The 26,549-nt window shown below is 44.3% G+C and overlaps 1 long non-coding RNA gene across 1 annotated transcript; it reads right to left on the bottom strand.

Annotated features, from left to right (window-relative positions):
- LOC141058997 (uncharacterized) lies at window positions 1-26,549 on the bottom strand. Its single transcript, XR_012222360.1, has 3 exons — window positions 26,447-26,549; window positions 26,238-26,359; window positions 1-1,187 (listed from the first exon to the last, which is right to left on the bottom strand). It is a non-coding gene; the product is annotated as an uncharacterized lncRNA (long non-coding RNA).

Here is a 26,549-nt window from a genome sequence, read left to right as displayed (position 1 = left end):
AGACCCCAGAGAGGCTGTACAAGGGCAGGAAAGGGTTTTTCTTATTCCGATACCGGAAGTCCCATAGACTTGAATGGGACTTCCGGTATCGGAATCGGCGATACCGATACTTTTTTTAAAGATCGGCCGATACCATCCGATACGATACTTTGAAGTATCGGACGGTATCGCTCAACTCTAGTCATCAGGTAAATCCCATAGGGCTGAATGTTGCAGTACCAATCTATGAACTAAGTCTATGAATGCAGATGCATTCTGAAGCATGCACCAAGCTGGAGATTGTCCTAAAGGACTACAATAACCTACATGGGGATTTCCACAAGTGGGGGTTCCTGGCACATATTCAGAGGACTCATTACAAGATATATTGCCAGGAATATTGGCACAGGTTTCGTTAGAACCCTGGGGAAACAAATTAGAATATTCCCATGACGTGTTATGTAACCTTCTTTCTAGCAACATTGGTTTGAAGGCATCAGTAGAGTGTGAAGTTACATTGAAACTGACTTGTAGACCATACGTTGGAACTTGCCCCAGATTGATTAAACTAGTCTTATTCTTAGGGACCAATGCCCCTCCTTTGTAGGCCAAATATTGAAGTTGTGTATTACTTCCTGAACGGTTACCTTGCCACCAGGGGTATCCCACCCATCCCACAATAGGTATACCAACAGTTAAATTCCATAACTTAACATTATCTGTGGCATTATTAGCGAGTGTGTCAGAACAGTCAGTCCAAGCAAATAACTCCTCGGGTGGAACAGGGATAGCCAAAAAGGGGATGCTTGTGGCTGACACTGGTGAATACGTGCAAATCCAACAGTCTGCCAGAGACTGGGAATTGTCCAACAAATCTCTCAGTAATTTTTCATGATGTTGTATAAACTTATTATTCAAGGACGTTGGGGAATTTAGGCTGTCCCATGCGGTTACCAATAGTAATATGGAAAATGTGAAAGACCAAAACATTATGCCCCCTTATTTGCTATTGGCTCGTTTAACCAGCTTGCAGTGCGATGCGTGAATCCAAGTCGGTCTTCCTTCTAGTTTCACTGATGTAGGGGTGATGAGGAGGACTTGATAGGGACCGTCATACAAGGGTTCTTGTCCGTGCTTCCTGACATGCCTCTTCACGACTACCAAATCACCAGGCTTCAGGTTATGACAGGTGTCGGTTTCTGCTGAATCTGGAAGAGAAGAAGAAACTAGAGCATTGGTGTTAGCAAGATTTTTACTAAGCTGAATAACATATTGAACAGCACGGTCAGTTTCTTCTGATAACTGCTGGGGCTGGAAGTTTGCAACTGGGGGCCTAGTACCAAACAATATCTCTTATGGGGACAGGCCATGTTTTGCAATAGGGGTAGTACGAATGTGGTATAGTACAATGGGTAGGAGCTCTGGCCATGGAGCCGTAGTCTCCTGCATCATTTTGGTCAATTGTCCCTTCAATGTGCCGTTCAGCCTCTCAACTTTCCCACTGGATTGTGGGTGGTACGGAGTATGGAGGGCTACAGTGGATCCAAGCATTGTCAGAACTTCCTGGTACACATGAGAAGAAAAGGCCGGACCTTGATCACTTTCAACAACTTCTGGAACCCCATATCTGCATATGACTTCCATCACCAGTTTCTTCGCTGTAGTTTTTGCAGTCATGTTGGTAACGGGGAATGCTTCCGGCCAACTGGAGAACATGTCAACAACAACCAAACAGTATTCATACCTTCCAGACTTAGGCAACGTGATACAGTCCACCTGGAGCCTTTGGAAAGGATAGTCGGGCTTAGCAAGATGCTTCGGGGGTACACGTTGAAGTTGACCGGGATTGCAAGTCTGACAGATATTACAGGCACGGTTGAGTGCTGTCAAAACTGTGGAAATTCCCGGGGCACAGTAGAATTTTTGCACCAGTGCGAGGGCCTGATTCTTTCCTCGATGTGTAGGTCCATGTGCCCATGTGGCAATAGCAGGGTACATCCGCTTAGGGAGACACACGAGTTGGTCCTTTTTCCAGAGACCATTATCCATACGTGCCCCATTAGTCTTCCATTGCTTCACCTCTTCCTTTGGAGACATTCTCTGCATTGTCATTAAGCTGTCTCGCCGGGTCCGACAGAAAACTTCAGTCTGTTGTAGATCATCAGGTTCTTGTAGGGTCAGTGCTTCTTGTAACTGTTTACGCTGAGAGCGTGTGGTCACCATAGTTAGTATGGTTGGTTCAACGGGTAAGAGAGCGGCGGCTTTTGCTTGCATATCCGCAAATGCGTTGCCAACAGTCTGTGGGCTGTTCCTAGGACCGTGCGCCCTAACTTTGATAGTGGCCACCTGAGTAGGTAATTTGATCGAGTCCATGAGGGTTTTAACAGCTTCAGCATTTTTCACTGGGGTTCCAGCAGTAGTAATAAACCCTCGATTGGCCCATAGAGCCCCAAAATCGTGAGCAATACCAAATGCATACCGTGAGTCCGTGTATATATTAGCCCGTCTGTTCTTGGCCAAAGTACATGCAGTAGACAGAGCCTGAAGTTCTGCTTCTTGTGCTGACTGTGAGGGCGGGAGCGCAGCTGAGTGCACTACAGTGTCCTCTGTGGTAACAGCATATCCCGTGTGGAATCTACCAAACTCGTCAGCATATCTTGAACCATCCGTGTATAACACCAGATCAGGATTTGGGAGTGGATTCTCACTGACATTTGGTGGAGTAGCTGTTTCTTCAGTCAGAAGTTGGGAACAATCATGTTGGAGAAAATCCTCATCACTGCCATCTTTCTTGGGGATCGGCAGTAAAGTAGCGGGGTTGATTGTTGTACAGTGATGCAACTTGACATAATCAGGCAAAAGGAGTGAACACTGCAGCCGTAAGTGTCGTTGCACAGTCAAATGTCTTGGTTGCTGAAGGCTCAGTATTGCTGCAATATCATGCGGGGCAAAAATATGCGTTTCATGTCCAAGAATTATGTCTGCAGTCTTGTCAAGCAACGAGTGAGTGGCGTGAACTGCCCTCATGCAACTTGGTGATGCTCGGGCCACTGGGTCGAGGCGGGCCGAATAATAGCCCACTGGTCGCTGCCTATTGCCATGTGATTGTGTATGTACTCCTGCTGCGTGTCCTTCATTCTCAGACACATACAAATGGAACAGTCGAGTATAGTCCGGGATGCCCAAGGCAGGGGCGGAAGCAATAAGCCGCTTTAACTCAGAGAAGGCATGATGAAGGCTTTCCATGCAAACCGGTGATCTTTCCTTGTAGCTGATTATGCCGTCTTTCAAGGCGTTGTAAAGAGGTTGCATTATGCGGGATGCATCCGGTATCCACTGACGACAGTAGGTACATAGTCCAAGAAAACGCTGGAGTTCAGTTTCATCTTTTGAGAAAGGAAGGGAGCTGACAGCTATTTTTCTTTCTTCTGTGAGGTGTCTGAAACCCTGAAGGAGACAGTGACCCAAGAAGATCACTTGACCAAGGCAGAACTGAAGTTTCGAGGCCGAAACCCGACAGTTCAGTGCTGCCAGATGCTTGAGGGGGCTGACAGTGGCAGAAATGGCTTCCTGCTCCGTCCGTGCACACAGCAAAAGATCATCCACATACTGAAGCAGCGTGACCTGGGGGTGATATAACTGCCAGGGTAAGAGACACTCGCTCATGTTTTTTGCGAACTGATTGGGACTGTTTTGGGCCCCTTGTGGCATAACTGTCCATGTTAACTGTCGTCCCTGAAAAGTGAATGCAAACAAAAACCAGCAATCTGGGTGTAACGGAATGCTAAAGAAGGCATTGGTAAGATCGATGACGGTAAACCAAGCAGCATCCTGGGGTATTTGGGACAAAAGAGTATGTGGATTAGGTACCACTGGAGTTTCCAGAATAGTGGCTGCATTAACTGCCCGTAGGTCTTGTACCAGCCGGTACACAGGGGGCTGGCCAGGTGGGGTCTTTTTCTTAACGGGAAACAAGGGCGTATTACACGGAGAAACACAGGGTACCAGAGCACCGTTATCAAGTAACGTTTGTATTTGTTCCTGGAGGCCCCGCTCCTGATCATGTTTCAAAGGATATTGATGGACTTTGGGAAAAGGGGCACCAGGTTTGAGAAACACTTTTACTGGTTCTACGGGCATTTTCCCTATATCATTTGGCCCTTTTGACCAAAGTTCAGATTGTATCTCTGAGAGATATGGGGTGAGGCGTTGATCCTCAGGCAATATTGGGGGTGGATCTGAGCCTATCAGGGCCATCATAACTGTAGGAAGGGCATGCAAAATACAGATTTCCTCACTGTCTTCATCTGCATAGTGGTTATGTAACGTAAGAACCATACAACCATCATCTTGGAATTGTATTCTGGAGCGGAACTGTGATAATAAATCTGCCCCCAGTAAATTTACTGGACATGTGGGAGAGATTACGAACTGGGCAGTAACTTCGGGGAAGGGTCCTACAGGGATGGGTTTTGTAAGAGTATGTTTATTGGGTCTGCCATATACTCCAATTAGAACAAGCTCTTGATCTGAGAATTGAATAGTGATATCCGTAGGTACATCTGATGATTTGATTATAGAATTGGCCGCCCCAGTGTCTACCATGAACCTAACAAGGGTGTCCCCTACAGGGAGCGTGACGGATGAGCATGCCCCAGGTTTGGTGGAGGACATTGTGATAGCAGACTCTGGTTGGCCACCCCTTCAGTATGGACGATTATCAGGATTTTGGGGCTGTCCGTAACTGAGGTACCCTCTAGAGTTCCCAGTATTTAGGTTACGATTGGAAAAGGAAGCTTGAGGGTAGCATCTGTCAGCGGGAGTGTGACAGTCTCTCTGAAAGTGACCCAGGCGCCCGCAGCACCAGCATTGTAAACGAGAATTAGCATGGCGGAGCTGGGAAGGAAGGCTCCTGTTCATAGGATCAAGAGAGTAGGGAGCTGAAGTCTGAGGGGGGGCCAGAGTTTGTTGTGTGGGCCATTGATAAGGTACGAGTTGTGTGCTCGCTGCTGCGGTGGGGTCGGAGGCTGCTGTGGGAGCTGAAGGGCACACTGATAAGGGACAAGCTGTGTGCTGGCAGCTGGGGGGGGGCTGTTATTGGAGGACCTGGAGCTACTACAGCTGCAGCTGCTGGCTTGTTCTTTGCTTTTCCTCCTCACACAGAACGGGTTAAATTCTTTTGAAAACTTTTTATTACTTTCAATGCATCATCCGGAGTGGAATTCTCGATGTCAGGTCTAACTGTCATTATTGCCTCTTGCAATTCGGATCTGAGACCGGACATCAAAGCCGCCACAAAAAGGTGTGTATGGGCTTTATTATACAATGAAAATCCCAGATCTCTAAATACTACCATAAGACGCCCATAGAACTTCTCGGCAGTCTCCCCCTTGTCCTGTGTGACATCTGTGAGAGAGGTAGCTTGATCCGCTAATCTTTCCTGTGCCCAGACCTTTAAAGCATTGCAGAAATCAACACCACTCTCATGGGTTCCCCCATCCAGATCCACATTATACATTATGCCACCCTCCATAATTGGAAAATACCCCTCCCCAGCTTTTACTCGAAGTATGTGTAATAGATCTCTTCGGGGAGTGGAATAAATGTCTCGATTTGATGCTATTTGTCTGTAGAAAGCCATGGGGGAAGTCTCTGGATCGGGTAATTGATTGCAAACAGTGTCTATTTGTGATGGGGTGAAGGGAGTATACTTTGGCCTGTCAGGAGTGGCCACATTATCTTCAAATTCGGATATTACTGACAACTCGGGGGGGAGGAGGTGGCGGTAGTACGGGCACAAGAGGCATCTGTTGTGGGAGCGAGGCAGGAGGCTCTGTTACAGTTAGAGATTGTATTGCCTGATGGGCCGTTAGGCGGCTGCCGAGAACAAATCGGACCTCTTCCAATTTTATGGGGTCTTCCTGTATACACCGCTCTATTGCTGATACTATGATCATGGCGGCATCCTTCCTGGGATATTGAAAAATACCGGCAGAGATTAATGGTATAGCCACTGTACGTTGAGGCATCGCACCGGGGGGGGGACAGAAGAGGCATACAGGATTGCGTTCTGGACAGCCTCAGTAAGCAATTGTTGGGACCTAGAAATATTGATAGGGTCATATCGTGGTCCCACTGCTTGTATTACATATTGACACGGCAGCTGTCCTGCTCTGGTTGCCGCAACCTGTCCTGTTTCTACCTGGCCATACGTTTGTATATATGAATCAGATTCTTCCTGAATCATGGGTCCGCCTTTCTGTGAAATTTTTGCAGCCAGTCCTCCAGCATGGCAGAGTTGATTATTCACGGCATTTACTATGGCCCCAACGTGCTGCTTCGTGAGATCCCCTGTCCCTATCCTAAAGAGCACATCATAACAGTGGGGTCCAGGAATAATATTGGAATACATTTCCTGGAAATCTTCTATCTCCTCTGTGTATCCTGTCTCTGACCTGGTAACTAAAGCAGGAGGGGTGGATATTCATAACCACTAGCAATATTAGGCATAACAGGGACTGAGGCTGCCGGCGGATGATAATAGGTACCGTCGGCATTCAACAAAGGAAAAATGGGGGCTGTTATTCCCGGTCTCCTTGTACCACAATTATAACAGACCTCTCTCCACTGAGGATTAGTAACTCCGCATACAGCACAGATCCACCCAGCAGGATCATAGGGTGGGGGCATACTGAGTTTTGGTAGTCCAGGATATATTGGTGCCTTAGGGTTAAGGGGCACAGAGCTTACAGTCGGGAGTAGAGGCTTGATTTCCTGGGGAGGAACCTTATCATCTAGCAGGGAAACTTCTTGTTTCAAATCATTCTTAATTATTTGACTGCCTAACACATTAGTCTCGATCTCAGTGTCTTCGTTAATCACATTCTCAATTCCTTCTTGTACCACAAAACTGCCAGTCTTTTTCACAGTGGTAGACAATTTTCCTTTTTCAACATAGCAATAAAAACAATCAGAATTCACTTGCTCTTCAATTTCCACATAACCTTCATTATACAATTCATGTGCCAGGCCACGGAATTCTTCAGCGTCTTTAAGTATTCCTCCATCAGTCAACCTCCCTTTATTCTTTTTAACTCCTTCATCCCATAGCATAGGCTGCAACCTCCCGCCCTTAGGAAATCCCAGAATCGAAAATATTTTTCCTGCATTCCTGACAGATTTCTTTCCTCGTCTTTGAATCATAAGACTAACAGTATCTGATCCTTCACACAACTCCAAACTTTTCTTTTTCTTCCACAGAAACATAATTCTCTCCTTTAGAGCTAAATATCCTGACTTCAATTGTGCACAATACTGGAGCGGCCGTACAGTTTGTTCCACAGGGTCAATAATCCCCCTCTGGGATTGCCCAAAATTTGCGGTACTCAGTGAAAGGAGGAGGGCGTCTCAGACTATCCCTCCGGACACCTCTGGTTATATATATATATATATCGATTTATACCTGAGTTACGTATCCTACCCAGTCTTCGATCACTCACCACGCCTGATTACTAACAGTGAATTCAGGATTTCAAGATATTTTGACTATAAAGAGAGTCACAATCACTGGTCAATCCGGGGTGTCTGTCCCTTATGAGGTACGGTTCGAGCACTGGGCACCCAACGGGACTACACCTCTATATGATTCCACCCATGAATCACCCCACCACGGGGACAAACCTCAGATCCTCTTTGCAGCAACAAGCACAGGAAAACCACACCACCGGTCAGTCTGAACAGTATAACTGCCAACATACCGTGGTTGTCGTGGGGGGGTGATCAGTCCCAATTTTCCAGCACCTGTGTCCGCTCCGAGGGTCCTTTGTCTTGTTTTCCTCCGGGGGGGCAGAGGCGTCCCTACTCGGGGGCCCCAAGTTTGGGCACCAAGCTGTTGAGGTAGGGCTAAATTAACCCTTCACGGTTGATCCAGTGATTTCCAAATTAGTTCACAGAATGTTGCTAGCAACTGAGAATAACCACACGGAGATGTGTCTCTGTATGGGAGGATCAAAGCAGACCACTAACCCCTTTTAGTGAATCTCACATTACATAGCATTCTACTTAATTATGCAAAATATACAGCTACCAATAGAATCGTAATACATTTAAGCCAATAGTATTGCAAGAAAATCGGAATATGTCCCTAGCTGCGTGACGTAGAATATAGAACAATAGCACATTCTTTTAGGGTCTCATCTCATATCTCATATCTTGTACAAGCTGGAACAGTCTGGTTTCATAACAGCTGTGAACTTTTATCTAGTTAAGTTACAAAATTTAACTCGTAAACAACAAAATGGCGTCGCAAGCACAAAAATGGATCCCGAAGAACAAGATGTCCCGTACATCTGAATACTGTACTTCACAGACTGAGGGAGCCACAGTAGAGGTTGCCGAAACTTGGACAAGAGCGGATGCAGCCGCTGATGTCAGAGTGTCCATGCGGGTGCTCACTCTCCGTAGATAGGATATGATTTTGTCCTGCTGATCTTTCTGGCGTGAGATATCCTGGTACAGCTCATAGAGTAGAGGAGCTTGCGAGCCAGCGGGTTCTACAGCCTGAGAAATCTGTAACGCACGTGTTAGTGGAACCACTGTGCCATAGGCCAAGCCTGGAGGGGCGTGACTAGATGAACACCTGGCTCTTCGCTAGAGACCCTGATGGTGTGGTTAGACTTTGCTTCAGATAGACGCCAGGTGATATTCCAGGACAGACCTCAAACACATGGCAGCAGACCCCCAAAGGGATAGGAAGCTGAAACGGTCAGGAATAGATGGCACAGCCAGCAGGCACAGTCAGATACTGGCAGACATGGCTGGTATACAGGTGGACACGGTGGGAGATGGCAGGCACAGCAGGTAAACAGGAAGGTACAGCAGGTGCTGGTGAACAGGGTTGGTATACAGGCAGATGCTGGCAGGCACAGATGGTTTACAGGCAGGCACATCAGTTGCTGGAGGACACAGCTGTTATACAAGGACACAAGCACAGGGGATCTGACAACTAGCAATCGTGCAGACAAACTGACAGAACATGTTGCTTAGGCACTTCCCAACACATGGAGGTGACTTACGGTAAATAAGTGCCTCCCAGCTATTGGCTGGGGCAGGAGTTCGCGCAATGACTGGGGATTTGGCAGACGCGTACAGATCCCAGGAGATCGCAGCAGCAGGAGAAAGCGTGGCCTAGGGTCGGGGCGGTCAGTGAGTCAGTATCCCTGCCAGGGGAGAGTAAGAAGGGAATCGCGCAGGCACTCTGGTGCTACAGCAATGTTACATACTGTATATAGGGCCAAAATACAATACATATCCCTCTTCATTTCTAACCCCTTCATGACGGAGGTATTTTCAGTGTTGCGTTTGCGTTGCATTTTCGTTTTTTGCTCCCCTTCTTCTCAGAGCATACCTTTTTTATTTTTCCATCAATATGGCAATATGAGGGCTTGTTTTTTGCAGGACAAGTTGTACTTTTGTACAACATCATTGGTTTTACCATATCATGTACTCAAAAATGGGGAAAAAATTCCAAGTGAGGTGAAATTGCAAAAAAAGTGCAATCCCACAGTTGTTTTTTGCTTTGCTTTTTTACTAGGTTCACTAAATGCTAAAACTGACCTGCCACCATGATTCTCCAAGTGATTAGGAGTTCATTGACACCAAACTTGTCTAGGTTCTTTTTTATCTGATACCCATAGCGTCTCCATTTTTCGTGATCTCGGGTTGGTTGAGAACTTATTTTTTGTGCACTGAGCTGATGTTTTTAATGATACCATTTTGGTGCAGATACGATCTTTCGATCGACCGTTATTGCATTTTAATGCAATGTTGCGGAGAACCAAAAAAAGGTAATTCTGGCATTTTGACTTTTTTCTCGCTACGCTGTTTAGTGATCAGGTTAATCCTTTTTTTTATTGATAAATCGGACGATTCTGAATGCAGTGATACTAAATATGTGTACGTTTGATTTTTTTTATTGTTTTATTTTGAATGGGGTGATTTGAACTTTTAGATTTTTTAATTTTTTTTTAGACTTTTTTAAAAAGTTTTTGTTTTAGTTTTGGTATGCTTCAATAGTCTCCATGGTAGACTAGAAGCTGCCATTACCTGATCACCTCTGCTACATACAGGCGATGATCAGATCACCTGCATGTAGCAGAATTACTCACTTGCTATGAGCTCTGACCACCGGGTCCACATCAAAGGGAGGGTGTCCGACGTGGGCGTACTATTATGCCCAACGTCGGAAAGGGGTTAAAAAGTTTGGTGGTATGATCTTCGATGATTGCATCTATGTGCCGTGATAGGTCTTTTGCTATAGGGCCGTGTAATTTCTATGTTCACTTCCTGCTCAGGGGCATTACTACAATAAAGAGGCACTGATGGCTATAAATTACAAGAAGACTCAATGTGGTATTATTGAAAAGGGGCAAACTGGAGATGCATTGTCATTATAGGGTAAGCACAGAGATGCATTATTATTAGGAGAAAGTACAGAGTGGGTGTTTTAATTATTATAAGGAGGTACGGGTCAATATTACAAGGTGTCAATCCTAAGATTAGGATTTGTACTGTGTTTTTATGATACCTGATAAAGGATATACACTGTATCCGAAACGCGTTGTATCTCCTCTTTTTTAACCTTTCAAATAAAAAAAAAAAATGAAATATCATCTTTGGATGTGAGTCCTGGGAATTGCTGCCATTCATGGGCTGGATGTGCCTTTCTTGATTTACTCATCCTGTGTGAGCCTGAATCTGGCTCTTTCGCTTGGATCCACCCGAGGCAAGCCCTGTCTATTGAAAAGTATCCCAGAAGGATTTTTAGGATTTTTGAGGATACACAATCTAAAGCCATATTAGTCTTCTATCAGTTGAGTGCATAAAATTGTGCACCATTTAAAGACTATAATATTGTGTTTACGCACTTAGGGTGCCGCGATTTGTCTGTTCTTCTCTCCCAAACAGGGTTCTTTTTACAATCATCCAGTGTAACCAGATCCCAGACAATAGATCTGAAATACCTACTCCAGATGTGGCAATCCATCACGCTCACTTGAAACGCATGGCACACCTTATACTGGAACTCGTTGTTGGGAAGAGATATCCTACAGGTCCATAAAGTGAGATGTCATATCAATGGACTCCACAGTGCTCCCTATGCCCAAAGGCTAGACCTAGGATGGGTCATAATAGGAAACGTATGCTTGGGACATATGCACGCCCCATCTTCTGTGACAAGTATGCTAACAAATACATTGGAGAAAGCATGCCCATCTCTGTTTCAACCTTGCAACAACGAGTTCCGTGTAAAGGAACTACCACACAGCATCCAACTGCCCATTCATTTAATAGACTTTACGCATGACAGCAGTATGGGGGGCATAGTCTTCCAGAGAACTAAGCAGGACAACCAAGTAGCAATGTCGGTACAGGACAAGTTGTTCATTGAGGTAAAACAAATAAATACCAAACTACCGCGCTGACAACAATGTGTAGCCTGATGTAATTAATGACAAATGCACAATATGCCAAAAAGGATACAAACTGGGGTACTCACTAGTGTGCGTGCTGTGCCCCGTTTATGCTCCGTTCCTCCGTGGAGGCCAATGGATGGAATGTGCGGCCCGCTGCTGACTGTGGCGCGCTACTCAGGGGGGTTGTTTCTACCACTTGCAAACGGGAGGACGCTCCCTGCAGTTAACCCAGCCTGCACATTCCATCCATTGGCCTCCACGGAGGAACGGAGCATAAACGGGGCACAGCACGCACACTAGTGAGTACCCCGTTTTGTATCCTTTTTGCCATAATGTGCATTTGTCATTAATTACATCAGGCTACACATTGTTATCAGCGTGGTAGTTTGGTATTTATTTGTTTTGTGTTTTTTTGGCAGAGAGCACACTGTGTCTGCCAGTTTCTACCAGTAGTTTTCAACTCAGCGTTGTGCAAGATTAGCGCCGGTGTGTCATTTTCAATTTGTTCTTAGAGATAATGGACAAGGGACTTGTAAAATATGAGACCAACAGCTGGGTCGCATCTCTTCCCTTCAGAACCCACAGACCACATCTACCAAACAACAGAAATCAAGCATTAAAACATTTCTCCTCTCTTAAACATAATCTGCAAAAGAAACCAGAGACGAAAGATCACTTTTTCTCCTTCATGTCAAAGATTTTTGAGAACTGCCATGCAGAGCTAGCTCCCATTCTCAAAGACTCTGAAGAATGCTGGTTCCTACCCATGTTTGGAGTATACCACCCAGAAACCAGGCCAGATTAGAGGATTAGAGTGGTGTTTAACTCGAGTGCTAAGTTTGAGGATGTCTCCCTGAATGATGTTCTACTGATAGGACCAGACCTCAATAACAAACTACTGGGAGTACTTATGCGTTTCCGTAAGGATTCCATTGCCTTCATCGCTGACATCCAGCAAATGTTCCATTGTTTCCTTGTGAGAGAGAGAGAGAGACAGGAACTTCCTAAGATTCTTCTAGTTCAGAGACAATGATCCTACTAAATAGGTCACAGAGTATCGCATGAGAGGGCACATCTTTGGCAATAGTCCTTCACCTGCAGTCGCCATTTATGGATTCAAAAGGTCAGCTCAAGAAAGAGAAACAGAATACGGATCAGTTTTCAGACAATTCTGCCTTCAAACGAGACTGCCGTCAGTCTTCTCAGGAGAGCCCAAGAGATGCTTGCTTGCTCTAACATCAGGCTTCACAAAATAGCCTCAAACAGCCAAGAACTCATGAAAGCATTCCCTTCACAAGACTTGTGTAACGGTCTCAGAGACCTGGACCTGGGGTCAGACCCCACACCAATGCACCGCAGCCTCGGGCTTCTCTGAAATCTACAGTCAGACGTGAAAAAAACTTTGATTAGCTCCAGCTGCGTTAAAATTCTTCTTTATTAAACCATGTTAAAATAGGTTAAATCAAATAGCTCTCCACATTATGGCCACACGCCAGACAGAGGCTACGCGTTTCAACCTGTGCGGTCTTTGTCAAAGAAGAATTTTAACGCAGCTGGAGCTATTCAAAGTTTTTTTTACGATTGTTCCTGACGTCTGTCTGCATGGAGCTCCGAGGTTCTGCAGTGGTTACTGATGAGCTGGCTTACTTTTCTAAATCTACAGTCAGACACCTTTACCTTTCAAGTCAGCCAGGAAGAAAAGCCTTTCACACGCAGAGGTGTCCTGTCTACCATCAACAGCCTGTATGATCCCTTGGGTTTTGCAGCTCCTGTTACTATACAAGGCAAAGCCATACTAAGAGACTTAACTAAGGAGACATCTGACTGGGATACACCTCTGCCACCTGAGAAGAGAGTCCAGTGGGAAGTATGGAAAAACTCTTTAGCAGCCCTCTCCAACCTGACTGTTCCAAGACCATACACCCCTGTGCCGTCTACAGAAATGCAAAGCCATAGACTATGTATTTGCAGATGCTTCTGTCAAAGCAATTGCTGCTGTTGCCTATCTCAAAACTGTGGACTCCAAATGTCAGAGCCACATTGGATTCATTATGGGGAAGGCCAAGCTTGCCCCATAGCCAGAGCACGCTATACCCAGGTTAGAGCTTTGTGCTGCAGTTTGTTGTAGCCGTCGAGTTAGCAGAGTTCATCGCATCCAAGATGGATATCGATCTGACACAAGCCAAGTTCTACTCAGACAGAAAAGTAGTCCTTGGATACATCCACAATGAAACTAGACGATTCTACGTTTATGTCAACAGAGTGCTATGACTTAAGAGATCAGTTCATCCTAAACAGTGGCATTACATCTCCACGGACCAAAATCCTGCAGATCACGCAACTAGAGCAGTTGACGCAAGTCGACAAGGAAGCACAACATGGCTCTCAGGACCAAAACTATTGTACACTGAGGAACGTTGTCCAGACACCCTTGAACTAGTAGGAGAGGACTCAGATACTGAAATTTGCCCTCAAGTGTCTACACTTCATACAACGACCTCTGCTATCCAGCTTGGATCCCACAGATTTGACAAGTTTTCAAGTTGGAAGTCACTTACTCGAGCCATTACCTGCCTCACTCATATAGCTCGCTCATTCAAGATCACCAGAGCTTGTGACACAGAAAGATGTAAAGGTTGGAATCTCTGTAAAAATACCTATGTTACCTCTGACTTAGAATCTTCCAGAAACCACATCATCTCCACTGTTCAGAGAGAAACCTACTCTGTGGAAATCCAATGTCTCATTTACAAAGCTCCAATACCAGCAAGCAGCACATTGAGAAAACTCGACCCATTCATCGACAGCAACAGTTTGCTGAAAGTAGGAGGCCGACTCAAAGAAGCTAAAATGGAGTTTGAGAAGAAATTCCCTCTTATCATTCCCGGAAAATGTCATGTTGCCTACTTAATCAAACAACACTACCACAATCTGGTCAAACACCAAGTAAGACTATTTACAGAAGGAGCCATCAGAACTGCTGGCGTGAGGATTGTCAGTGCAAAGAAACTCATCAGTAGTGTCATCTACAAATGCATTACCTGCCGTAAGCTTCGTGGTTCCACTCAAACCCAAAAGATGGCTGACCTACCAGCAGATAGACTCAGCCCAGACCCTCTTTTTACCAGCATTGGTCTTGATGTGTTTGGGCCTTGGTCAGTTGTTACACGTCATACGAGAGGCGGACAAGCCAATAGTAAACGTTGGGTTGTCATGTTTACCTGTCTGTCAATCAGAGCTGTCCACATAGAGCTCATTGAGTCACTTGACACTTCAAGCTTCATCAATGCTTTGAGATGTTTCATGGCCATCCGTGGTCCTATCAAACATATACATTCAGACAGAGGTACCAACTTCATTGGTGCAGCAAAGGAATTGGGAATACCTTCAAATCTAGACCATTTTACTCTCGAGAGGTTCCTCAGTGACCAAAGTTTCGGTCATTCAACCCACCTCACTCCTCATACATGGGTGGATCTTGGGAACGAATGATTGGTCTAGTTCGGAGAATTCTTGACTCCACTCTCCTTCAGGAAGGAGCAGTGAGACTTACCCACGAAAGCCTAACCACCTTCATGGCAGAAACCGCAGCTATAATCAAAGCAAGACCCTTGGTTCCAGTCTCAAACGACCCCGAGGCACCCTTGTTATTGACTCCAGCTACTCTCCTCACCCAGAAAACAGGACTATCCAGTGCCTCTCCAGGAGGATTCGATGCTAAGAACCTCTACAAGCACCAATGGAGACAGGTACAAAGTCTTGCCAATACATTCTGGGACAGGTGGCGCAAACAGTATTTGTCTACCCTGCAGCCACGGATGAAGTGGCAATGTGCCAGGCCTATTCTGAGGATTGGTGACTTCGTCCTTGTCAAAGACTGTCAGGCCCATCAGAACCAGTGGCCACTTGGACTATTGACTGCAACATTCCCGAGTAAGGATGGCAATGTCTGCAAAGTCAAACTTAAGATGGCCAAAGGGAATTAACTTAAGACATTCTCCAGACCAGTAACTGAGCTGGTCCTGTTGTTATCTTTGGAGGAAAAGAATAGTGACATCCGCTTGATGCCAGACGGGGAGTGTTCTGTCTCCATCATTTAATTCATAATCTCATAATCTTTGATTGTCTGTCTGATAATATTCACAGTGATTACTAGTAAATATGCAGAATGTTCATGAATTGTTAATTAACACCAAATTCAGGTAATTCATGTAATTTCATTTTTTTTCCATAGATTCTATTGTTTTCATTGTTTCTGGCTTCATCTAGTGACCAGAGTCATAACCGCAGTGTTATTGTGCTATTTTACTTCCACTTCCTGAATCTCTTTTTCCCTCCATTCGCAATGCATTCTGGTAAGGTTGCAAGGCACCCTGGTATGCTTTGCAAAGGACTATGGTTAGTCCAGCCCCCATTTTCCCTCCAGTTCTTCATTTTCCTTCAGCCTGCATCCTGAAAGCATCTCATTTCTCTTCTCCCCTTGTGACAGCATTGCTGGTATGTAATCATGCTTCCTGTATCTAATTTCTGTCCCATATTAGCATGCCCTAGTTAGTTTTCCCCTGCTCAGCTAGTAGTGCAGATGTTGATTTATAATGTATATATGTATTCCAATGTACCCTGTACTGACTGAGTTTACATATGTTTGTATTGTAGTTTCACCGCATCAATATACCATCACGTTCAATAAAGCACAGATTCAATCTACAGTCTCCTTATTGGACCCCGGTATAGCGGTATAGCTGCCTGTATAGCTACATGAAGTCTGCTTCATTTAGTGAGGACAGAACAAGGGTCGAGGTATGTACATGTGTTATTTTAAGGGGGTGCTGCTGTTATGGACAGTAAGAAACACGATGCAACTTTAAGAGACAGCACCCCCTTGTATTGTGTGATGGAATGATCTGCTCCCCCTGTAAAGGACTGTGTTAATGAACTGCCCGAGGCAGAGGAGGGGAGGAGTTGAGCCTGTGAGGGCGTGTGAGCTGGAAGCTGATGCAGAGGGCTGCTGTGCATGGAACTGTGTAAAAAGGTCACACAGCCTGAGACTTAGTGGACTTGTGAAATTGAACAGACTCTTCAGGTCTAGCAAAGGTGGCTGTCCTGTGCTATTTTGAGAAGCCACGAAGAGACTGAGAAAGGGATTTGACAGTTTCAAGGAGCACCTACAGGACCCTGAAGCAAGGAGAAGACCATTTTTCACGGATCTGCCAGACAGACATGCGAACCACCGGTTAAGACTGTTGGGGGCCGCTGGGAGTGGACCTAAGTCCCCAACGTTACCGTGAGTTTGTGAACATGTTAGGGCCTAGTGTAGGCTTCAATAGACAGAACATGGCAGCCGTGTGGCCTGTTCAGTAGAGGCCAGGGGTGCTACACTTAGGGTAGCATCATTCTGTGTTCATTGTTTGGATTTGCCTGTTTGAAATATATTGATCCTGTAATAGTTGTAGCACCGTGCTATTTGACGGCCCAGCTAAAGAATACAAACTCTTGTAAATTATCTTTTGCCACTGCATATCCCTGTTTGCATCTTCCTTATCCACTTCATTCCTTGCCTTCCAATAAATTTACCCTTTGTTGCTTGCACCTCATCTTGTGTACTGTAATCTCCCTGCACCGTCGTGCTTCCCCGGCCATCCCTTCATTATTTCCTGAAACAGCAGCAAGTCAGAGTCTAGAAAAACCCCAATGGCCAGTGTGAAAATTGCAAGATTTCTATTTTTATTTTTAATGCAGCTTATGATATTTCAATACTTTTTAAACATACTATTAACACAAAAACCTGATTTAAACAAAAGGTAATTTTCTGATGATAGCTACCCTTTGGTGCATGATTAGAATAAAATCATATTATTTAATACAGGTTTCGGCATAATTTTTTTTTCAGTTAATGCTACTGTTTACATACAAGATATTAAAATATTCTGGTCACAGAACTGGCAAAAAGTGACCTGGTTCATTGAGTTACAATTTTTGCTTGCACAAATAACAGGGAGATGCTAGGTAAAGGGCAGTATTTTAGCATCAACGTTTTTCTAGATATTCATTATAACTACAATATATTTGTAGGATTTAAGAATTGGTCGTCTGGATCAGGCATGGTCCAAGCAAGTGAAAAAAAAAATCACACCTAATTACGGTATTAAGTAAAGATGATAATGAGGCAGGTATATAACGCATAGTAGACCTTATGGGAAAAGAGAAGCAAGAACTTGTTTGCCCTATTACTGATTTCCTTCATAGAAGGGAAGATCAACATGACCTTAAGGTCAGTTCCCACATCCATTGTAGAGTAGCATTATATTGATTGTGCAGACAGGTTAACAATATCCATGAAGAATAAAGAGGGGATAAAGCAATTGTTGTTACCTCCTCAGTGCTACTCATTGGGGCTTTCGCTATAGGATATATCCCACATTAATAGAATAATAATTATAATAAAATATAATATATCCAATAATAATGACATCTAATCAAAATAATCTAAAGCTGGGGATTATTCTGTAAAGCTGAGTCTTTCTTGTCTTTGACTGTGAGGAGGCTTTTTAAGGATGTTTTCGGAAGTGATGATGGTTTCTAGACAGTGATTAACACTCCAGCAACCTATTGAAAGTCTTTGTTGTGAGAAGAAATCTCAGAGGCAGAAGGTGCTATGATACAAACGGCTCGAACATATTTACAACCGGTATGAACATAAAGTCATAGCCTTTGCAGGGAGAGATCCCAGTGGAAATAAGGCTTCACTGAGCAGCAGACCATGTTGGCTGCCAAAGATCAGCAGTCGAATAGTCAGCTCCTGCTTTTCACATTTTGTCTTTCATCCAGGAAAACAAAACGGTGAAAATATCTTAGCTTCATTCTTTTTTTTTTCAATGCGCAGATCACTGACTGTTTCTTAATTATCATCGCTGCAGAGTACATAGTACACAAAGACATATTATAAGTGATTATTTCTCACTTTTAAAATTTTTGATGAAGAGATGGAAATTATTCTTGAAATATTCCTGTGGGTGAACAGTTCATCAAGAGTTAATAGATGCTAAAATTGTACTCTATTGAAAAAACAACCTCTGCACTAAAATCTCCTGCATTTACAATGAGGGGTAGGGCTCGCCCAACTCTGGTTTTCTTTCTTTTCATGAGTATTGTGAACCTATATTTCGCAAAAGAGTGTGCAGCGTGGTGCGGTAGCGGCGGGCGAGGTACTCGTCTACTTTTACACCCCGGCACCCTACATGAAAGTGTTGGTCCTGGCTGTGAGGGCCTTTTGTCCGGGCAGACTCTGGCTAGCTGGTGGTGTGGGCTGGCCAGGACCATAGTTTCCACAGTTCACTAAATGAGACCATTGTTCAAAAATAAAATCTTCACTAAACAATAACTTGGCAAAGGTCATATTCAAGAGATAGCGGGCACAAAGTCTTATTTTAGTCTCACCTATGGCATAAAGCCTTTTCTCTGAAACCATATCCTTCCTCTGTAGTTCTACTCCAGGGCTCTGCAAACTCACCGTTTCATCATACGTCGTCACAAACCAGCCTGATTGCCACAATTCTGATCAGCAAGTCTCTCTACTTGCTCAGTGGTTTCCACATCCTATTTATTTCCCTACTTGTGCCATGGATCTACCGCACCTGACCCCCACTAGTCCCAAAAACTCAGCCCTATTTAGACCTGCTACCTTCAACGTTGCAAGCTCGGGAGTTCGTGACTCTGTATCTTAGGTCGTTACTTTTTATCATGATTTCACTACCCTGGCCTCAAGTCTCTGCTCACTTAGCACTCTGAACTCAAACTCCCTAATTACAGGAAGCAGTCACTTGCCCTAACACTAAGCCCCTCCTATTATGGTGTAATAAGTTTATACTAAAGTTCTATGGAGGCCGATGATGTGGGTCAAAATGAAGACAAACACGGTATATCACAGTTCAGATGTAAATATCTATTGCAGAGATAAGAACTTCAGATGACAGATGAAAACTGTGACTCTACAGGTAAGCAGGCAAATAAACAGTCTCAAGGGTATGCAGATGTAGAGGTACAGACCGAGGGTGCGAGTACAAGTCCAGCAATGCAGGATCCAGAGACCCAGAACCTGGGCCGGCTACTAAAGGAGAGCAGACCATAGCGGAGGTGGGTGCAGAGCGGGTGTAAAGCAACAAAGTCCTTCCGTGGTATGTAGATCCAGAAGCAAGCGGGGTATCCTGAAGCATAGAAGAGGCAAGCAGGTTGCAAGTCCTTCCAGCTTGGCAGCAAGTGAGGTACAAGATACACAAGCATGGTATAGTGTGCAGAGTTCCTTTATATATGCAGCAGACAGGAAACAAGGAATATCAGACAGGAAACAAGATGGCCCCCATGAAGCCAGCAACTCGATTTTGGATAAGGGCAAAATCCAACCAAACTAAGGGCAAGAGCCGACAAAACAGGTACACAGACCCAGTCCTTACATATGGGCTAATCCCCAACATTAATTCTATCTTACCCTAACGTCACTACCTAAACTACAGTCAGCTATCCCTATACTACCTATCTTATACGCTAGAATACCTTACATTGCCACATCCTACACTATACATTATTTATAACACTACTACACACTGTACATAACCATATCACAAAATATACAAAGATGCATGGCATAATACATATTACAATACAAAACAACGCGGTTTGCGGCTTCAGGGGTAGGAACGTTGCAGCACAGTCAACCACCCTTACAGGTGCATCACAGAAAAGTTGAAGAAAGATATTCAAGGGTCATTCACAGCAAATATCAGGTACTAATTGTAAGGAGAACATTTTTAAATTGTGCTATGAGATTCTCTTATGACCAGCAGTTATGCCTATAGAAATGAAATACAATGCTCATATGCTTGTAATTATGTTACAAATTCCATAGATTTTTTTGTGCTCTGACTTAGGGGGACCCATCTTTTTCTTTTATTGGTAAAGTATGTGTAAATGAACAATGCTAATGGTACATCCCCCGATGCTGCAGTCCAGGGTCCCAGTGATGACACAGCATTTTATCTTAAAGGGAATCTGTCATCCTTTTTTTGGACTATGTGCTGCCGCCACTGACATCAGGGGCTTATCTAAAGCATTCTGTAATGCTGTAGATAAGCCCCCGATGTAACCTGAAAGATAAGAAAAACACGTCAGATTATATTCACCGGAAAGGGTGGTCCGGTCCGATGGGTTTCGCCTCCCATCTTCATACGATGCCGTCCTCTTCCCTTCCTGTAGTGGCTCGAGCCCAGGCGTACTCCTCTGCCCTGTTGAGGGCAGAGCAGAGTCCTACAGTGTGCAGGCGTCGGGAGAGGTCTGGCGCCTGTGCACTGCAGTATTCTTCTCTGCCCTCAACAGGGCAGAGCAGTGCGCCGGAGCCACGACAGGAAGGGAAGAAGAGGACAGCATCGTATGAAGATGGGAGGAGCCGGACCAGACTGCGACACCCATCGGACCGGACCGCCCCCTCCGGTGAGTATAATCTAACGTATTTTTCTTATCTTTCAGGTTACATCAGGGGCTTATCTACAGCATTACAGAATGCTGTAGATAAGCCCCTGATGTAAGTGGCGGCAGCTGATAGGGCAAAAAAAGGGTGACAGATTCCCTTTAATGAACCAGACGTCTATTTTCAGTAAGCCAGGAGTCATTGGCTATTATCTGTATCTTGACTGTTGAATGTATGTATTTCTTTCTGTTTGATCAAGAAAACAAGGACTTTTGCTCATATAAGCCTGTAGTTACTTTAAGTTGATGTTCATTGTAACATATTGTGCTATTATCATGGATTAGGTAGCACCAGCATCTCTGCCTGAAGTCCCTCTCCTCCTGCAGAGCCACCAGCGTACTCACCACCGCGGTCCCTGTCCTGCTCCTTCAGGGTCTGCTGCTACCTGAAGTGCATGCACCGTACAAAGATCCCCGAGCTCTGTGCTTAAGGCTCGCACGCAAACTTCCTCTTTCTTAAAGGGGCCGTGTATGTTCCTCTAAAGTGTCCCCAGGCAATAGTTGAAGGACACTTCCTATTTAAAGCACCTCTTCCAACATGGTGGTGCCTGTGGAATGTTGTGAGTTTGGTTCCTAACACTCTTGTGAGTTCTCAGGTCCCATTGCTTGTATCTCAGCCCACTGCAGCTGCCGGTGCTCATCTCAATGGCAGCCAGTCCCGCTGTACCTGCCAGGACTCATCTCAATGGCAGCCGGTCAAGTTGCACATGCCAGTGCTCATCTCAAAGTCAGCCAGTGCAGTTGGACCTGCCAGTGCTCATCTCAATGGCAGCCGTCCCACTGCACCTGCCAGAGCTCATCTCAATGGCAGCCGGTCCAGTTGCACCTGCCAGTGCTCTTCTCAACATCAGTCACTCCCGTTGCACCTGCCAGTGCTAATCTCTTTGTCAACCGATCCCGTCTGCATCTGCGGTACCTGTCATCTTACTTTGCCTGACTGCATCTGTTGGACATACCCTAAGGCCGCCCCAGTAATCCGTTCCTAGGGGTCAGCTGCCATCTACCCAAGGTCAGTCCTGAAGTAGCACCTGGACGACCTCCCTTGTCTCTCCTCAGATCTGGGTGTCGTTAGTTCCTGTGTATCTGTGGTCAGATTGGGGGAGGCTACTAGTCATGCCCCTCCAGCTCTTCCTTGGGTTTTGCCACAGTGGTTCAACCACCCAGCCCGTTACACAATACAGAAACGCAGGGCAATTGAACAATGATATTTGCTGATATGTTGATTACACATTGTCCAGGACAGCTAGCTTGTTGACTTGCAAAACAGAGAAGGGGAAAACTATGCAAATATATTAAATACTTAATCACTGTGAGTTGATCTCACCATTCTTCCCCTTTACCTGTGAATAATGGTTTGAAGAACAGTTGGTACTGTAAAAAGGGGATATATGCCCCTGTGAGACTATAAACAGATATACATCCAGATAGTAAAGAGAACCAGAGATCAAAAGACCCAGCCAGGACATCATGGCTCCAACACGAGGGACACAGATTTGGCATTCTACAGGATGTCAGCTTAGGGGAGCACGGTCCCGACTGAAAGACTACAGATATGCTCTACTGACCATCACTGAGCCATAGTTACATTTGGGGTAGTCAGGATTTGGAGCCACCGGTCACATGAGCCCCATGGATACATTTGGGAAAGCCAGGAATGGAACCCACTGGTCACCTAGCTCCATGGAGATGTTTGGAGAAGCCAGGTTGTGACCCTCCAGTCAACTGGCCTTGTAACTTGATAGACTGTCAGCTTCCTAAGTTTGTCATTACATCCTCTCTGTGCATGCCACAGGTGGGGTAGTCAGCCCTGGAAGACCTGAAGTCACAGCTTCTCTTAACCAGGTGAGTCAGTGAAAGGGTGAGACTCTGTAATTATGCACCATCTTGAGTATTATGCTAGGTCTGTTCTATGTGTTATTTGCATGTTGTGTGGTTCAATAATGTTTTGCCACACAGTTTTACCCTCATCCTGTGTTGTCTGAGTAGTATTACATCTACTGTAAAAGGAGAGTGGGTGTTTGGTGGGATGATACCTGGTCCATGCAGTTTCGGCTAGTGGATTAGGGCACCTGCTGACCCCTTTTTTTCTCCACAGTCCCTATAACACAATTTGTACCTAACACGGCTGGAATTATCCATGCTTTTGGGCATGCACAAGAAGAGAGAGGGTGACCACCAGTTTTCAATTCTTCTCCTTTTTTCTTACTGAGAGTTTACATGTCTCCTGTGTGACATGCACATAAATGAGCTGTCTTACACCACAAGCCCATACACTAGGAGGCGCCTGTCTGTATCCTGTTCATTTAGACACTGTTCACATGTTCAGGTTTGAAATACATTAGATAGGGACTGCTTCGTCAAGGGTTACCGTGACGTGGTGAAGCGGCTTGGTATACATTTTTTGCAAAAAATGTATCGACCAAATACCCTGTATTTGTTATACAGCACTTGCTGATTACTGTCATGTTTTTACTGCAGAGTATTTTTTGCAAATTTGTCATTTTGTGTTTTCTTGTTGTGTTTCAGCCATTGGGTGGTGTGAGCATTGTCTGACCGACTTGTTCACACTTGTGCATGTCACATATATGTTTTTAATGAGAGTTTACATTAGTCCAATACTTCCAAAACTGGTGAAGAAGAAAAGTTATGCAATGGGCAGTTTGCACAAAAGTGGACCTTGGAAATATATATTATTTCTGCTAATATCAGCAATAACATATACACATTTTATATATTTCATAATCACCAAGTACATTAAACTATGAAATTCACAGTTTGTAAAATATTTTCTACAACATTGATTTCTAGATTTTTATGAGAAGTCATTATAAGTAATGAGACAATAACTGTTAAGTGATACAATGCCTGTTACAGATTTTGGAATAACAGTGAAATGTGAAGATCATAAAAATTCCTTTTTGTCTTGCAGCTGTTAACGTCCACATTGGATTATTATGGTATGAACAGATATGTACATAAGAGTGAACGGTTTTTCATTTGAGCTCCTATATATCAAAACAGCATAATCTCATATGGGACTACTTCTGACTAATACACATTAAATTCATACTTCAAGAGGGCTGTATGACTGAACAAAATTACGCTAGCAGCAGGGGCAAAGGCCCAGGAGAGCCATTACATTCCTAATGTGAAATTCACATGCCTACAACTTCTCATCATTTTCTGGACTTTTAAATTGGGAATATTATGAGCCTCCACCAGTGCCTGGATTTTCTACTAGAAAGAAAAACAAGAATTTTTCCCAAAGCAATGTAAGGATGAATTCACCAGCACTAGATTTGTCGTATACGAATTTGTAACTGTCACATTCGTCTGAATAGGTATTGCAAGAGATCCACGCACTTGTTGCAAAAACAATGTGTATTCATGTATATTGAATGGTGAAAGGGAAGAGTCAGATGGACAAGGATCGCAATGCAATGCTCGGACTGGCTGATGGGTATTCTGACCTGAGTGTGAGAGCATGTAATTTTATGCAGCTGTCATGCTTAGGTTGGGACAGCCAACAGCCAGTCCGAGCACTACTTTGCGATCCCCGTCTGAGATATACAGCCGCCTGACTCTTCCCTTATCATCATAGAAATATCACACCAGTTCTCCTTCTTACAATGCTCCATGGTCCAGTTATGATGCCTACTTGCTCATCATTTGCAGTAGACTTGGGATGACATGGCACTCTTACTGGTCTACAGCACACAGTAAGTTACCATGTACTGTGCGTACTAAGACCTTCTTATCATGGCTCGCACCCCACAAGACTTGGCAATTTTGAGATGCTCTGATCCAGTTGTATAGACATCACAATTTGGCAATGTCATAGATGCTTAGGTCATTACACTTACCTATTTTCCTTGTTTTCAATACATTAATGTTTCAGACTGACTTATCACTTAGTGCCTAATTTATCCCACCATGTAATAAGTGACATTATAACAATGTTAATGCACGAAAAGAGGAAGGCACTCACCATTCTGAAGTGATAAATTTATTGCAGGATAGAAATCATTGGCTCGGAAGCAATATGTAGACTGTGGACAACGGCCGTTTCACGCACCCGCGATTTAACGGGTCCTCAACGGGACCAAAGTCTACACATTGCTCCCAAGCCAATGCTTTTTATCCTGAAATAAATTTATCTCTTCAGAATGGTGAGTGCCTTCCTCTTTTCGTGCAATACAGTTTTGTGTGTTTTTTCTGGATTGAGCACCCGTTCATTGGTTTGGTGGTGTTCAGTTTAGGTGTGTGAATTGTACCTGATGCAATGGTGCTAAAGTAAGGTGGCTGTGTGACACCCCAGAGTCCGGTTGTCACAGTGACATTGCCTCCCTCTGAGAGGTGAAGTCATGCTTAGAGGCAGAAAGGGTACCAAATAGTAACTTGGCACTCAACTTGAATGATCCTTTTTGAAAGAAAATTTTATTATGTGCAGTCTCAGAAACGTTTCGGCCCACAACAGGCCTTCATCGGTCTGCTGTATCAGATATGAGACAGAGATATAAAACAATCATAACAAGTCCTCATATACAATGCATAGATGACAAGTACGTAATATGCAGTCACAAAAAAAGAAAAAGGAAGAAAAACACAAAATCATCGAGATTACACATATAAAATACATCATATAACATAATGACCAAACAGCACAAAGAACCAGGTGGAGAGAAAAAAAGGTGATTATTAAAAAGGTGGCCTACCCGACTGATGTCACAGTGTGGTGACTAAATGCAAGTCCAAAATTTCGTATATATTGATTCCTAAATAGGTAAGTGCAGCGAGGTAAGATAATTGTGGTTCATAGTAATCAAGGTCTTAAAGAGATTGATATTCTAAATATACCTGCTATCAAGGTTGGTGCAGGTGTGCACTGTGCACTCACTTGATACTGTTTGCGTATGGGCTATAATATAAGTAAAGATAACATTAAGAAATATACAACGGTGGGCAAAATGATAAGGACTCGTGGGTAATATATACCTGGTAAACTAGCCAGACTCAATATAAATTGATTTTGGTGCGGTATCTAACTCCTTGGATTCAAATTAGGATGATGCACATTGTGAGATGCTTGGCCTGAAATAGTCAGGAGAGGGTAAAGATAAAATATACCTGCTTTTTTCTTTTTCTTTATAGTGCTTTAAGTTTCAATGCCCATAAAGGGCTAATAATAAGGCAGAGTGCATCACAATAAGAACTGAGCATGGCAGTATCAGTAAACTGAAGACAGGCTGACACATCACTGCTTACCATGGAAGACAGGCGTTTGATATGAAAAACTTAGTGCTCTTGAACCATAGGTCCATCCAGGACTGTAGCTGAGAGGGAGCACAAGATGAGCGGTATGATCAATGTAGTGGTATCCCCTAAAGCTGTAATACAGCAGGAGCACAGGTAAATACTAGTAACAGCAGTGGTGGTGAAAAAGAAAGGGCGCGCTATTAATCAGGAATGGTTACCTTGTGGTGTGTAGATCAAAACGCGGTATCCACCGCTTGTATGACAGCTCAAATAGCCATAACCGGCATGTTTATATGCTGGTGAGGCGGGACTAAGATCGCG

The sequence above is a fragment of the Dendrobates tinctorius genome, unplaced genomic scaffold (assembly GCF_039654945.1).
Source record: "Dendrobates tinctorius isolate UK_male_01 unplaced genomic scaffold, ASM3965494v1 ptg000223l, whole genome shotgun sequence".
Taxonomy (NCBI): Eukaryota; Metazoa; Chordata; class Amphibia; order Anura; family Dendrobatidae; genus Dendrobates; species Dendrobates tinctorius.
This window is presented reverse-complemented; position numbering and strand designations above follow the sequence as displayed.